The sequence below is a fragment of the Tachyglossus aculeatus genome, chromosome 10 (assembly GCF_015852505.1).
Source record: "Tachyglossus aculeatus isolate mTacAcu1 chromosome 10, mTacAcu1.pri, whole genome shotgun sequence".
NCBI classification, from domain to species: domain Eukaryota; kingdom Metazoa; phylum Chordata; class Mammalia; order Monotremata; family Tachyglossidae; genus Tachyglossus; species Tachyglossus aculeatus.
In genome coordinates, this window is record NC_052075.1 from 7412309 (window position 1) to 7428165 (window position 15857).

Genomic DNA, 15857 nt, shown 5'->3' on the forward strand with positions numbered 1-15857 from the left:
AGATATTTTGGCAGCACATGGAAAATTGAATAGTTAAGTGTGTATAATAGTAAGATCTTTTCCTTCTGTTAATGGAGGATGCCAAAGGGAAAAGGAGCATGTTGCTATATATTGAAAAGTGTGATTGCAGAGAATGTTTTGCAAGATGGCTTCTCTCACATTTTGATAAATGGGATGTTGGGCTTGTACTCTGTGTTTGCAGTTGATGAAGGGGAAAAAACGTTTAAAAAACAATTGTGGTTTGGAAGATCACTGATTGTTATTCTGGTAGGAGTATCCCATGTCATATACAGCTCTTCCTTTTTCTTCTAAGCGAAGCCTCCTCAGAAGAGTTCGATCCAGTCACGTCCACCTTTCCATCGCAAATCACTTTGAGTAGTAAAGTATCGGCTGACGATTTTCCATACCCAAGTGAAATCTGAGGAACCTGGTGTCCCTGTTTTAGATAAGTTCCTTAAGAATGAGTATTTTCAAATGCTATTTCAACAACTTAGAAGAAAACCTTGTCAAAGGTCAAATAACATCACGTATCTTTATTTGCACGTCGTATTTCTTTTTAAAGAAATTTCACATGTATTATCACATTTTACTCTCACAATATGGTAATGATGATGGCATCTATCAAGGGATTAGTATGTGTCAAACCTATACTTAAGTGCTATAATAATAATAATAATAATAATAATGGCATGTGTTAAGCGCTTACTATGTGCAAAGCACTGTTCTAAGTGCTGGGGGGGCAGGATAAAAGGTGATCAGGTTGTCCCATGTGGGGCTTACAGCCATCATCCCCATATTACAGATGAGGTAACTGAGGCTCCGAGAAATGAAGTGAGTTGCCCAAGGTCACACAGCAGACATGTGGCGGAGCTGGGACTCGAACCCATGACCTCTGACTCCAAAGCCCGTGCTCTTTCCACTGAGCCACACTGCTTCTCTATGGTATGCTATGGTAGAACAAGTCTGTGTCCCACACGGGCTCACAACCTAAGAGGGAGAGACAACTGGTATTTTATCCCCATTTTACAGATGAGGCAGTTGAGACACGAAGCAGCTAAATGACTTGCCCAAGGTTAAACAGTAGGCAAATGGCAATTGGAACTAGATGCCAGGTGTCCTGACTCCCAGTCCTAGCGGTAGGATTGAATTTCTGACATTAACATGACATTTGTCATGTTCTTCTAGACTGTGAGCCCACTGTGGGCAGGGATTGTCTCTATTTGTTACTGAATTGTATTTCCATGCACTTAGTACAGTGCTCTGCACACAGTAAGCGCTCAATAAATACGATTGAAGGAATGAATGAATTTGTGGCTAGACTTGAGCAAAGGTTCACATGACTGGTTATCTCATCATCATCATCAATGGTATTTATTGAGCACTTACTATGGGCATAGCACGGCACTAAGCACTTGAGAATGTTCAAAACAACAGAGTTGGCAGATACATTCACTACTGACAACAGGCTTACAGTTTTAACTCCCTTTATTCCCTAATCCCTTCTTTCTCTTCTGTCAATCAGTCAGTCAGACAATTGAATTTGTTGAGCACTTCCCACGTGCAGAGCACTGTACTAAGCACTTGGGAGAGTACAATATAACAATAAACAGACACATTTCCTGCCCACAAAGAGCTTACAGACTGGTGGGCCTTTCCACTTGGATTTTTTTCAACGCTATTTGCTAAGGGCTTACTGTGTGCCTGGCACTGTACTAAACGCTGGGGTTGAAAAAAGGTAATCAGGTTGACACAGTCCCTGTCCCACACGGGGCTCACAATGGTTATTAAGTAGAATGACTGCTGTTTAGGTTTGGAGAATAGCAACTCATGGGCTGAATTGCAATAGAATTTCCCTCTTCTTCAGTGGTGTCTTTCTCTACGTTGGTAAACTGTACTTTCTGTTTTGCCACCAACCAAACAGAAGAGAACAGACTTTTGCTTTCCGATTCATCCATTCATTCAATCATATTTATGGAGAGCTTACTGTAGGCAGAGCACTGTACTAAGCACTTGGAAAGTACAATTCAGCAACAGAGACAATCCCTATCCAAACAACGGGCTCACAGTCTAGAAAAATTCTGACAAAGGCATCTAACGACACTAATGATATTACACTAGCCCCCATCTTGCAAAATTAAAAATTTCCAGTCTGCTGTAAGAAGAATATAACAATAAACAATATTGGGATATTTCAAGCCTTCTGAGATCCCAGGTCAAATAGGTCTAGAATCTCAACAGAGTCGTCCTAACCTTAGTGAAAGAGTGGCACCTATGAAGCCATATTTGCTGTTTGGAAAGAGGGTACGGGTGGAGAACTCCTCTTTCCTAAAAGTGGCCAACTCTGTTAGTACCCCTTAACTCTCCTGCTCAACACCCTGAAATTTAGCAGAGCAGTGACATTACAATAGTGCACCAGACAAGGCTCTAAACTTAATCATTTGCTGTAGGTCATGTACATCACTGGGAGAAATGCCTATCAATTTTGCAACTGAATTCTCCTGAATGGTCTTGGTGATAATGGTGCAATGCACTATACAAAGCACCTTGAAATGAATCCGAATGCCACTTAGTCTGGTTGATCGTCCCCCTGTGGAACAGTCTAAGAAGTCACTTTGAATTGAAACCTTCAGCTGCCTTTGTCAGAAACAGAAGAATAGCAGCACAGAATTGGAGTTGGGTCAAAAAGTTGGGAAAACTTCTGAAAATATGAGTCAGCCCTCTAGTGCTTCCCCTGAACCCGAGAGGTAAGTTGCTTAGTTAATAACATATACCTATCAAAAGAAGAGTCGATTTCATGTTTATCTGAAACTATGATGAACAAGGAGACGATTCCAGTGTAAATTGGCCGATTTTCAAGTGTTGAATTCACGTGGTGGTTTCTATCAACAGATTTGCAGTCATCTGTGTCCTCCCTTCAACAGTCAGGGCCCACATCCTCACATTCTCTCTCACATTTGGGTCATTAGAAGTTAAATATCCATTGACCTCATTGCTTCTCACACTGACATTGGTGAAAACTGCCTGCTTTTAATTTTCACATTTTTTTAAGATAACAGTTCTGACTGTACTGAGACATCTTCAAAATTAAGTTAAAAGGAACCATAGTTCACAATGAGGTTACCATTCTTTCCTCCTTCTCCTGCTTTTCATTACCTTCAAAAGGGTATAGAATGTGTTTTCTGTCCCACCTTCAGACATTCAACTTAGAGCAGACCCACAACACGGAACACGGTTATAGGCTGTATAGTTTGCCATCTGGTCGGAATATGCTGGAGAACCTTCAGCTATTTAATTTCAACAAAAGTAAAAATAAAAGTCTATTAATTCAGCTCCTTGCTTGGCTGAGAAATGAATTCCTCAAGCCTCAAATTGTATCTGGTTTACTACATGTCTGGCTCTAATATGCACAATGAAAGCCAGACAATTTGGATGAAAATATTGTTCCTCTCTTCGCTTTCGGCAATTGGAGCACAGAATGGTGCTATTCATTTCTTGATGTTATGGTTCCTCCCTCACATGTCTCCACTGTATTGATCTGAACTCCGCAGTCTGTTTGTTTGGGTTGTTTCTTTGGTGGTGGCATAAGGACTAGATTTCTTCTCATAAAAACCACGGGGGCTGGAGTGATCTCAAATTCAGCAACACACCTGTAGAGCAGAGTACTTTGCCGGGGTTCCTTAAAACCAGGTCTTCAGTCCTCAAACTCTCCCAGTCCAGGAACAACTCTGCTTCTTCTAGGCACCGCTCAGAAGAGAACCCAGCTACCTCAAAAACAATCTCACGTCTCAAATGGGCCACCTCTTCCGTGGTCCATTGGCACCCTGCTATTATCTGTTCTGAAAGATGCTTTTCAGTAATCAAGGGGCTCTCAGGGGCTGTGCTTTCTCGGAGGGTGAAGTGGAATTCGCTGTTTGAAAACGTTTGTCTCAGGTCTCATTTTCCAACCATTAGGTGGTCACAAAGAGCACTGTCAAAGCGATGAAGAGAGGTGAACAATTACCCATTGAGTGGGAGCAATGCTAGGTGCCAAGTCAGTTTCCACAGACCAAAAAAAAAAGAAAAATCCAATTTAAAACTTTTAATATCTATGGTCTTTGACCAGGATTATCTGGATTGGCAATCTACATAGAGAAAAATACTCCAGAAAATTGTTGAACGCATCAATCTGCTTTGATTTAAAATAAACACAGTTTTTAGATCAGATATTTCCATAACCTGAATTAGGGCCTTTGAGATGTAAAAAAGTCTCTCCGTCTATACAAATAAAAAAATGATTTGTTATGGTATTTGTTAAGCATTTACTATGTGCCAAGCACTGTTCTAAGCACTGGGGTAGAAGCGAGTTAATCAGGTTGAACACAGTCAAGAGAGAGCACAAATATTGAATCACCATTTTAATAATAATAAAAATAATAATAATAATGGTATTTGTTAAGTGCTTACTATGTGCCAAGCCCTGTTCTAAGCGCTGGGGTAGATACAAGGTAATCAGGCTGTCCCACGTGGGAATCACAGTCTTAATCCCCATTTTACAGATGAGGGAACTGAAGCACAGAGAAGTGAAGTGACTTGCCCAAGGTCACACAGCAGAAAACTGGCAGAGCTGGGATTAGAGCCCATGGCCTCAGACTTCCGGGCCCAGGCTTTTCCCACTTAGACCACACTGCTTCTCTATTACTTAAAAATTCAACTTCTAAAGGTAACATGGAGAAGAATATCAATTCCTACTTGGATTCACCACTAAAAAATGTGTGCTAGAAACTATAACATGTATGTAAATATTTAGAATGCACTATTCATCTAAGACTTTTCCAACACCAACCAGAAACTACATTTTTATGAAGACATTATTTTTATTTACAATTTACAGCTAGCGAAGCACAGGGGGATTAAAAAATATTTCCAATGATCCATAAAGTGAATGACTTGATGATACCCTCAAGGATATAAACCAGGTCCACGGAGTATTATTACACTACTCAAAATTAAACAAGCGGTAAAAAGATCTCAGGAACCCAGGCAAGAAAACCCTTTCTTTCTGAATAACTCTAGCCTGTCTCTTTCTTCGGCTATCCTTGCCCAGGAAACACCATATTAATTCTAGTCACAGGGATAGACATTCAAAGTCTTTGGAGTGTAAAGTATTTTAAGCCAGGAATGTTGCATTTTTTTCAATAGCTATCATTATTACAAAATCGGCTGCCTTTTCAAGAAATGACTCTGATGTTTTAAGGTACTGAATTTTATCACTTCATCATTATCCTTTTAAGTGGGTGACTAGACCAACTATCTCACTCCCCCATTGACTCCAAGCTATTTTGTCGTGTTACTGGTCCCTAATTTTTTTATAAGCCAATTCAGACCAGCCACAGTCTGCACAAAAATCATGAGCACCCTAAATGCATTAGCTTCACAGAAGAAACTTTAGCGTTTTGGCATTTTCTGTGTGATCAGTATCCCCAGTTTAATTTATTATTTAAAGTGCCTTCGGTTAAAATAAAACACACTTTTATATAGCAGTGTGATGATGAGCAACACCCTTAATGAAGTTATAAATCGAGACTAATTGATTTACACAATTGTTATTAAGTCCAATTTCAGCAGGTTAGTGGAATTTTGTTTGGCAAGGGAACAGAGCTGATCGCATCAAATTCTTTTTCCTTTAAAATGATTTTATGTGGTTGTCCAGAGGATGGGTGAATCCTACACTAACCAGGGGATGATGAAAGTGTACAAAGGTACAGATTGGGGAAGAAAAAACTGACAGCATTTTGAATCTAGCAGCTTTCATGTTTCAGGATCCTCTCACGCTCCATCCCTGGATTTAAAGTGGCTTCCCTAGATGGCCAGGTCATTCCAATCAGTGAAACAGTTCAACAGAGACCATAATCCCGTATCACGATTGCTTAAATGGTTTCAAATATCACATAATGAACAAATAAATTGGCTTTCATGAAAACCAGATTTGGCAGGAATGCATGAGTGCCTAGTTAAATAAGCAAACTGGGACTTAGGGAGACTTCTACACAATTTGTTGTTTTTCAAGTGTAATTGTTCCTTAATTGGCCTCCAAAACATGGACCAGTAGAAACTTGAAATCAATATTCACGTATATGGTGTGAAAGCTGAAAATTTGCTTAACCGTATGAAGTGGGAGCTTTTTTGCATCTTTCTTTTTCAATTCAACTACAGCCTATTTGGAAAAAAAATAGATTTCCCAGTATTTTTCCCACTATCTGTACCTCGATTGCATCAACTATCTTTAGGACTAAGTGAGTTTGGGAAAATTTAGTCTAATAAATGTGCTTACCTCCCCTTTTCTTTTACCTCCAATTCTGTGGATCTCGTGAGCTTCACGAGTGCTCAGAGAAAGACAGGGAGAAATAAAGACACAACGTTAGTGAAGTATGCACTGCTCCCTAACCACCCTCTGGAATGGTCCTCTGAGGGTTCCCTTCCCAAAATAGCCTTCTCTAATTGAAGCGCTTGAAATGTAGGGATCCTTGGCCGCATATGTACAGCTGGGCAGGGTCATCACACATGAGTTTCATTTGGCCCTGCGAGTCAGCCAAACATCAGAAGGGAATATCCCACAATTGCACGGGGAGATGGGATAAGGGGGTCTCTATCCACGTTGTAAATGAGGATGATGTTCTCAGTTGTCCCATTCCCATCTCCATTTATTCATTCAGTCACATTTATTGAGCACTTATTGTGTGCAGAGCACTGTACTAAGCACTTGGAAAATACAATTCAGCAATAAAGAGAGACAATTCCTGCCCACCCAGGGCTTACAGTCTAGATGGGGGAAGACAGACATCAAAACAAGTCAACAGACATCAATATAAATAGAATTATGCATATATACATAGATATGTAATTGCTGTGGGGTGGGGAGTGGGGTGGAAGAGCAAAGGGAGTGAGTTGAGGTGATGCGGTTGGGAGGGGGAGCTGAGGAAGAGGGAGGCTCAGTCTGGGAAGGCCTCTTGGAAGAGGTGAGCCTTCAGTAGGACTTCGAAGGGAGGAAGAGTGATCTTTTGGTGGATTTGAGGAGGGAGGGCATTCCAGGCCAGGGGTAGGATGTGGGCCAGGAATCAAATCTCCATCCACTGGGGTGGTGACTAATAACGTGAAGTCGTGGCAACCCAGATTTCACCCCAGCTGGGTGTCTCACCAGTCCCACCTCTCCCTTCTGCTATAGCAACTTCTGGAAATGTCAGGGTGGAGGCTGAGTTCTGCAAGGAACTATGCTGACGAAGGTGGTTCCTTCGGGTCTCTGGTTTGGGAGGCTGAGAATACGAAGAGGAAAATCACGAGAGTGGTCGGAACATTATCTCTCATGATGTGAGTGGTTGATGCAGCATAGTCCAGTGTAGCAGCGTGGCCTAGTGGATAGAACACAGGCCTGGAAGTCAGAAGGACCTGGGTTCTAATCCCACCTTCACCGCTTGTGTGTTGTGGGACCTTGGGCAAGTCACTTAATTTCTTGGTGCCTCAGTTACCGCATCTGTGAAATGAGAACTAAGACTGTAAGCCCCATGTGGGACAGGGACTGTGTTCAACCTGATTAATTTGTATCTACTTCAGCGCTTAGAATGGTGCTTGACACATAAGTGCTTAACAAATGCCATCATTATTATTATTATTGATACTGAGCTAGGTTCTCAGGTCACAGCCTAACAACAACAATCCATTAATCAGCAACATGTATTGAGTCGCTGAGTGCTTCCCAAGCGCTTAGTACAGTGCTCTGCACGCAGTAAGCGCTCAATAAATACAATTTAATGAATGAATGAGTGTAACACACTGTTCTAAGAATTAGGAAGACATCAACAGAAGCGAGGCATGTGTTCCCTGCCCTTAGGGGCCTTACGGTCCAATGGAGGATTTACAATGACATGATCATTTTCATTCAAGGTTGAGTTAGATCTTCTTCAGGACCCAAATTCCTCTGTGGTAACAAGCTGGAAAGGTGAACCAGCTAATTGCAATGACTGCAAAATCAGTTTTACTGTTTTGAGGTAATGGCACTCCTTTCCAGATTGAGTTGGAGAGTATGATCAACACTGGGATAAATATTTCTGGAGCATCCTCACAGAAATTCCCTGGCTAATGTATTATGACTTGTGGAGTGTTGCAATCCTGGAATTCTCCCTGATCCAAATGTTCCTTCTAGACTAAAAACTGAAGCCCAATACTCACCATACTTTTTTAGAATCTACTCATAATAAAATATTTGAGCCCAGCTATAAGCAGAGAGTGAGAAACATAGGATTTCCCAATGGTGTTGAGCTCATAGATGGGAGAACAGAAAGCTGCCGGTTGTGGCCGGGGCAACCGGTAAGTTTGGTCTCCTCGGCTTCTTTGTTGTGATTGTTGACGTTTATCAAGTAACTGTTCTGTGTTTGTCATCTATCCTCGTAAATAATGGAGGAGGAATGCTGTTGTAGTACAATTTTACCGGGGGGCAAAAAGGCCTCTGATATAAAGCAATAGGCAAATTTTTAGAACCCGTAAAGAGGAAAGGTGTTAGAGAAATATTTGCTTGTTTTTGTCCACTTCATTGTTATTCTTGTGGGAAAGGAGACCAAAAGGTTTGTGGAACTGAAGCAGAAGAACCAAGTAGCAAGAGAAAATAATAATAATAGTGGTATTCATGAAGCACTTACTATGCGCCAAGCACTGTGGGATATTCTTATGATAAATCAAGCCAAATCCAATGGGGGCACACTTTGTTATCAGTGGGGAGGGGTATAGCTACTTTGTGTGCCTAAATTTGTAGACCATACAAATGTTCCAGGGTAGAAGGAAAAAGAGAGCATAAAATGCATTATATGTCCTCATCTACGGACATTAACTATACATAACTCTAATTTTTGCTCCTGTCTCCCTGAGATTGTGAGCTCTTTGAGGACAGAGAACCATGTGCCTTGCATCTTTGGACTCTACCAACTACTCGGTAGAGTGGGTTGCAGTCAGTGGGCTCTCAATAGTATCGACAGATCAATTTATGGATTGATCAATATATATAACAATAATAATTATGGTATTTGCTAAGCACTTACTGTGTGCCAAGCACTGTTCTAAGCACTGGGGTAGATGCAAGGTAGTCAGATGGTCCCACAGTCTTAATCCCCATTTTATAGATCAGGTAATTGAGGCACAGAGAAGTGAAGTGACTTGCCTAAAGTCTCACAGCCGATGAGTGGCAGAGCTGGGATTAGAACCCAGGTCCTCTGACTCCCAAGCCCGTGCTCTTTCCACTAGGCCATGCTGCTTCTGAAGCATGAAGAAGTAGCCTGTGAATGTGTTTTCAGGATGGACAGTTGGCATTGTTGCTAACCATCTCTATAATTGTAGCTGGATCCTTCTATTACAAGGAATCATAAAGATTGATTACACTTTGGTTTGCTAGTGTAACCACTGTTTAGTCAGTCAATCGTATTTATTGAGCACTTACTAAGTTCAGGGAACCGTACTAAGCCCTTGGGAGAGTACAAAATACCAATAAACAGACACATTCTCTGCCCACAATGAGCATACAGTCTAGCAGGGGGGTGGGGAGGGAGACAGACATAAATATAAATAAATAAATGAACAAATTGCAGATATGTACATAAGTACTTTGGAGCTGGGGAAAGATCAAAGGGAACAAGTCAGGGTGACACAGAAGGGAGTAGGAGAAGAGGAAAGAAGGGCTCAGTGAGGGAAGACCTGGAGGAGATGTGTCTTTAATAAGGCTTTGAAGGTGGGGAGAGTAATTTTCTGTCAGATTTGAAGAGAGAGGACGTCTTAGCCAGGGCCAGGACATTGGTGTGGTGTCAGCAGTGAGACAGGGGAGATCGAGTCACAGTGAGAAGGTTAGCATTTGAGGAGTGAAGTGTTTGGGCTGAGTTGTAGTAGGTGAGTAGCCAGGCGTGGTAGGAGCGGGGAAGGTGATTGAGTGCTTTAAAGTCAATGGTGAGGAGTTTTTGTTTGATGTGGAGGTGGATGGACAACCACTGGAGTTTTTTGAAGAGTGGGGTGACATATCCTGAATGTTTTTGAAGAAAAGTTATCTGGGTAGCAGAGTAAAGCGTGGAGTGGGGAGAGAGAGGAGGCTGGGAGGTCAACAAGGAGGCTGATGCAATAATCCTGGTGGGACAGGATGAGTGATTGTACTAATGTGGTAGCAAGTTGGATGGACAGGAAAGGGTGGATTTTAGCGATGTTGTGAAGGTGAGACCGGCAGGATTTAGTGATGGATCGAATATATGGGTTGAATGAGAGGGAGGAGTCAAGGATAACTCCAAGGTTATGGGTTTGTGAAACAAGAAGGATGATGTCACCTTCTATAGTGATGGAAAAGTCAGGGGGAGGACAGGGTTTTGTTGGGAAGATAAGGAGCTCTGCTTTGGCCATGTTAAGCTTGAGGTGATAGGAGGACAATCAAGCAGAGGTGTTTTGAAGGCAAGAGGAAATGCGAGAATTCAGAAAGGGAGAGAGATCAGGCCTAGAGGTGTAGATCTGGGAGTCATCCATATAGAGATGGTAGTTGAGGCCATGGGAGCGAATCCATTCTCCAAGGGAGTGGGAGTAGATGGAGAATAGAAGATGACCTAGAACTGAACCTTGAAGGACTCCCACAGTTAGGGGGTGGGAGGCAGTGGAGGAGCCCACAGAGGAGATTGAGAATGAATGGCTGTAGAGAGTCAATGAAGCCAAGGTTTGATAGCATTTCAATTTCTTTAGCAGTTCCTTCAGAGACTCTTACAGACCCTCCCTATTAGACCTTGGCAAGACAACAGAAAAATGAGGTACTACCACAGAGGCAGTCTACTAGAATTGAATTTATGTTCGGTGTAATCCAATTGTATTGGGTGGGACATTTGAGAATATTGGAAGAGAAATAGTTTCTGTTAAATGTGGCAACTGAAAGCAAGGGACACAGAGGAACTTCTTAAGGATACAGTTATGTGCTCCCTCAAATGACATAGCAACACAGCTGAAGGCCGAGGGACAACTGCAGAGGGTAACATTTCTTGGGTCCCATAGATTGAATGTATGTTTGAGCACAATAAGTCAGTCAATCACATTTATTGAGCACATATTGTGTGTAGAGCAATGTTCTAAGCTCTTGGAAGCGTACCATATAACAACAAACAGACTCATTCCCCACCCACAACCACCCCCAACATACAACCTAACAACCGGCTCAGCTGGACTGGGTATCATCTTCTCATCATTTCTATTTATAACTCTTTTTGCCTCCCTCATTGCCCAACAATATTGAGTATTTTCATTGAGAAACATTGAGTAAATGTTTAGTATTTTCCAAAAATCAATGGTCTTGTCTGGACAAAGCAGTGGCCAACACCTCTGGTTAGAAATAAAATTTCCAAGGGCAAAGTCCATCTCATTTGGCTGAGCTCAAATTCTGACAGGTTAACATTGGCACCAAGAGGTGTGAACTTTCTCAATTTATCTTAATGAGGTGCTAAACTCAAAGTGTAATTACGGTGACCACTTGAACGTCAACATTATGTGCCAAGAATATCCAGTTTATATGCCTTTCCAGCATGGGTTTGTTAGAGCGTGGTATTTATGGGGTTTTCCACTAAAACCTACTGGGTTCCTATGGTGCCGTTTGGGGGTCCTGCAGTGTATTGAAGAATTCTGTGGGTTTTCTATAAAAACTTCCCAGATGCTTTGTTAAGTACCTGACAATGAATTCCAGCCCCTTGAATTATCATTCTCTTCTGATGTAGTATTGTTATTCAAGATGAAATATCATGTGCTCTAATCCACTCCAGGAATGCTAATTTAGTGAGGAAGTGACTAGGTCACAGTGAGGGTTAGGGGAAGATTATATGCAACAGAAGTGATACATCTGAAGCCTGCAGACCTAAAATTAGAAAACAATGCATCCACTCCCACCTGCTTGCCTTGTGTATCTCGCTACAAAGTGTTTTCCTCTCTTGGCTTCCTTGCCATGACCATTCCAGTCTAGCAGAAATGTCTTCACTTCTTTGTCCTTTCAGGTCCTGGGACTAAGAGAGGGAGGAAGACAGAATGCCAGATTTTCACTTTCCACCCTCCTATACTCCATATCTACCGTATAAAGAGGCAGCATGTCATAGTGGATAGAACACAGGCCTGGGAGCCAGAAAGACCTGGGTTCTAATTCCAGCTCAGCCACTTGTCTGCTATGTGACCTTGGGCAAGACATTTCACTTCTCTGGGCCTCAGTTACTTCATCCATAAAATGGAGATAAAGACTGTGAGTCCTACAAGGAACAGGGACTGTTTTCAACTCGATTTGCTTGTATCCACCCCAGGGCTTAGTACAATGCCTGGTTCATAGTAAGTGCCTAACAAATGCCATTATTGTTATTATTATTATTCATTCATTCATTATTTATTGAGCGCTTACTGTGTGCAGAGCTCTGTACTGAGTGTTCGGGAAATACAAGCTGGCAACATGTAGAGACGGTCCCTACCCAACAGCGGGCTCACAAAAATGCTCCCCATTTCTCTCAAAGCCACCTGCCCAAATATGCTGATTCACCCAGTGTAGCTTCCCCCAGTATAGAGTGGCCCATTTAAAGTGGTATTGGAGATGACTGAGGAGATACCTTTGGAGTGATTAAACCGCCAACTTTAACTTGAAGCCACCAAGAGCAGCTTTACAAGTGAAAGCTTGTAACTTCCTGGGTTGTCCAGTGTCTGGAGGTGAAATCTAAGCAGAATGTGATTTTTTGGTTTGTATATAAAAATACCTTGCCATCTTTCCCATTTTATTAAGTAGAAAGGTACCATATGCTAGCACACGAGATAGACCTACTATTATCCATGCTAAATTAAATTGGGCTTTAATAATAGTAATAATAATGGTACTTGTTAGGGGCTTACTATAAGCCAAGCATTATTCTAGGTGCCGGGGTAGATATAAGTTAATCGGGTAGGACATAGTCCTTGTCCCATGTGGGACTCACATTCTTAATTCTCATTTCATAGATGAGGTAACTGAGGCCCAGAGAAGTTACGTGACTTGCTGAAGTCACACAGCAGACATGTGGCAGAGCTGGGATGACAACCCAGGTTCTTCTGACTCCAGTGCCCACGTTCTATCCACTGTGCCACGCTGCTTCTCTATCAAGGCAGTCAAAATGCTTCATAGCTTGAGGAGGAGATGGCCAAGGTAAACTTTGTCGCATTATCTCGAAGTGAGGCAGAGATATAAAAAATACCAGTATTAAAATTCAACGGCACTATTATAAAAGAACTAAATGGAGAGCAATATAGTTGGGGATGATTAGATGCAGGCAACAAGTGAAGATCAATGTAGACCTAGAAAGGGCACATTCTAGTTATTTTTTTCCACATTAAAAAATTATATATAATATAATTTAAAAGCTATTTGATCTTTGTCTACTATACAGTAGACATTCTGCACTGGCAGTTTACATTTGCAAAGAACTTTCAGTTTATTTATGGGCCATCCATTTCTCAAATAGGCATATTGCTTAGTATAGAGTTCTGCCCGCAGAAAGTTCTCAAAACTACTGTTGATTGATTGACTGTGGTCACATCTCAAACTTGATGTTTTCACACCTTAGATTAACATCCTTATTGTAATACTACGAGGAGCAGCATGGCGTAGAGGATAGAGCATGGGCCTATCAGTCAAAAGGTCATGGGTTCTTCTCCGACTCTGCCTCTTGTCTGCTTCGTGGCCTTGGGAAAGTCACTTCACTTCTCTGGGACTCAGTTTCCTCATCTATAAAGTGGGGATGAAGACTGTGAGCCCTACGAGGAACAGGGACTCTGCCCAACCCAATTTGCTTGTATCCACCCTAGTGCTTAGTACAGTGCCTGGCACTTAGTAAGCACTTAATAAATTATTATTAATTTTAATAATATTATTATTATCATTACTAGCTTTAAGGATGCATGGTCAGCAGTGTGGCCTAGTGGAAAGAGTGTGGGCCTGAGGGCCAGATGATCTGGGTTCTAATCCTGGCTCTGCCACTCTCCCATTGTGTGACCTTGGGCAAGAAACTTAACTTCTCTTTGCCTCAGATTCCTGATCTGTAAAATGAAGACTAAGACAGTGAGACCCATGTGGGACAGGGACTTTGTCCAACCTGATTAGGTTGTATGCACCCCAGCACATAGTAAGCACTTAACGAATACGATTAAAAAAAAACCCAAAAAATTACCTGAATGGTTAGAGGAGTTGAAGATGCTCCTATTTAATGGATTTGTTTTCAGGTAGGTCAGCTAGAATACATTAAACTCTAGTCTGAGCACGCATTCTCTATTTGTCCAAAAATGTTATAAACATTAAAATATCTCATTCTTTTCTGCATTAGATCAATGGCCGCTAATGGAGCATGCATATAACAGAAGCCAAAAGACAGCTTGGAAACCTTCAAAAGGGCTGGAAATGGGACTCTCTATTCATCCATAAAGCAGGCAAAGTCAACTGGCATCACAAGATACCAGAATTTGCTGCCAAAAAGCTTACCCCTTATTCTAAAGGGACCACTTTGCTAAACCTTCAAATATTTCATGGTACCCACTGAACGAAAATAGATCACTAGAAACAAGAGACATTGAATCTACCATAAAAGTTGCAATAATTTAGATAATTATAATAGTTGTGGCATTTATTAGATGCTGACTATGTGCTAAGCACTAGAGTAGACACAAGATTTAGAGATTGGGCACACAAAAACAGTAAAACAATTCCAAGATTGAAGGCTTTTGCTCTTTTCCAAGAGGATCAGACTCAAGGGATGTGGGCTGGTGACTGTAAGATTGATAGCCGATGTATGAACAGGGCAACTGAACCAGCCTTCCTTTTGCAAGAGATTACGTACACATCCTAATGTGCACAAGGACCCCTTATTAAAAAAACAAGATTAATTAGAAAATATTTGTCTAAATATTTGCAATTTGAACGTTGTTGACCAGGACATGGTCTCCTCATAATTACTGTAGTTATTAGGGTGTTTAAGAATTTACTTTGTGTCAAGCACTGTTCTAAGAGCTGTTAGCACTGCAAGTTGATCAGATTGGACCTAGCCCCTGTCCCTCATGGAGCTTACAGTCTAAAGCGGAGGAAGTAGGGTTTAATCCCCATTAGGCAGTTTGGGAAATGGAGGCACAGAGCAGTGAAGTGACTTGCCCAAGGTCACCCAGCAAGCACTTGGCTGCGGCATGATCAGGACCCAGACTTTCTGATTCCCAGGCCCCGAGAAGTAGCATGGCTCAGTGGAACGAGCCTGGGCTTAGGAGTCAGAGGTCATGGGTTCTAATCATGGCTCTGCCACTTGTCTGCTGTGTGACCTTGGGCAAATCATTTAACTTCTCTGAGCCTCAGTTACCTCATCTGTAAAATGGGGATTAAGACTGTAAACCCCATGTGGGACAACGTGATCACCTTGTACCCCCACCAAGGGCTTAAAATATAGTAAGTGCTTAACATAGTAGGTGCTTAATAACTGCCATCATTATTATTATTATTAATGTTTGAACAATAGAAAAGTTGTAATTCAACCGAAATTCAGTACCACAGCTCTTGCTCCAAAAATATCTGCTGAGGATGGGCAGCTTCAGACTACTAAAAAATTGTGTTACTTGGACAGTGTGCTTTCATAAAATGCAGCGTGGCTCAGTGGAAAGAGCACGGGCTTTGGAGTCAATGATCAGGGGTTCAAATCCCGGCTCTGCCAGTTGTCAGCTGTGTGACTTTGGGCAAATCACTTAACTTCTCTGGGCCTCAGTTACCTCATCTGTAAAATGGGGATTGACTGTGAGCCCCCAGTGGGACAACCTGATCACCTTGTAACCTCCCCAGTGCTTAGAACAGT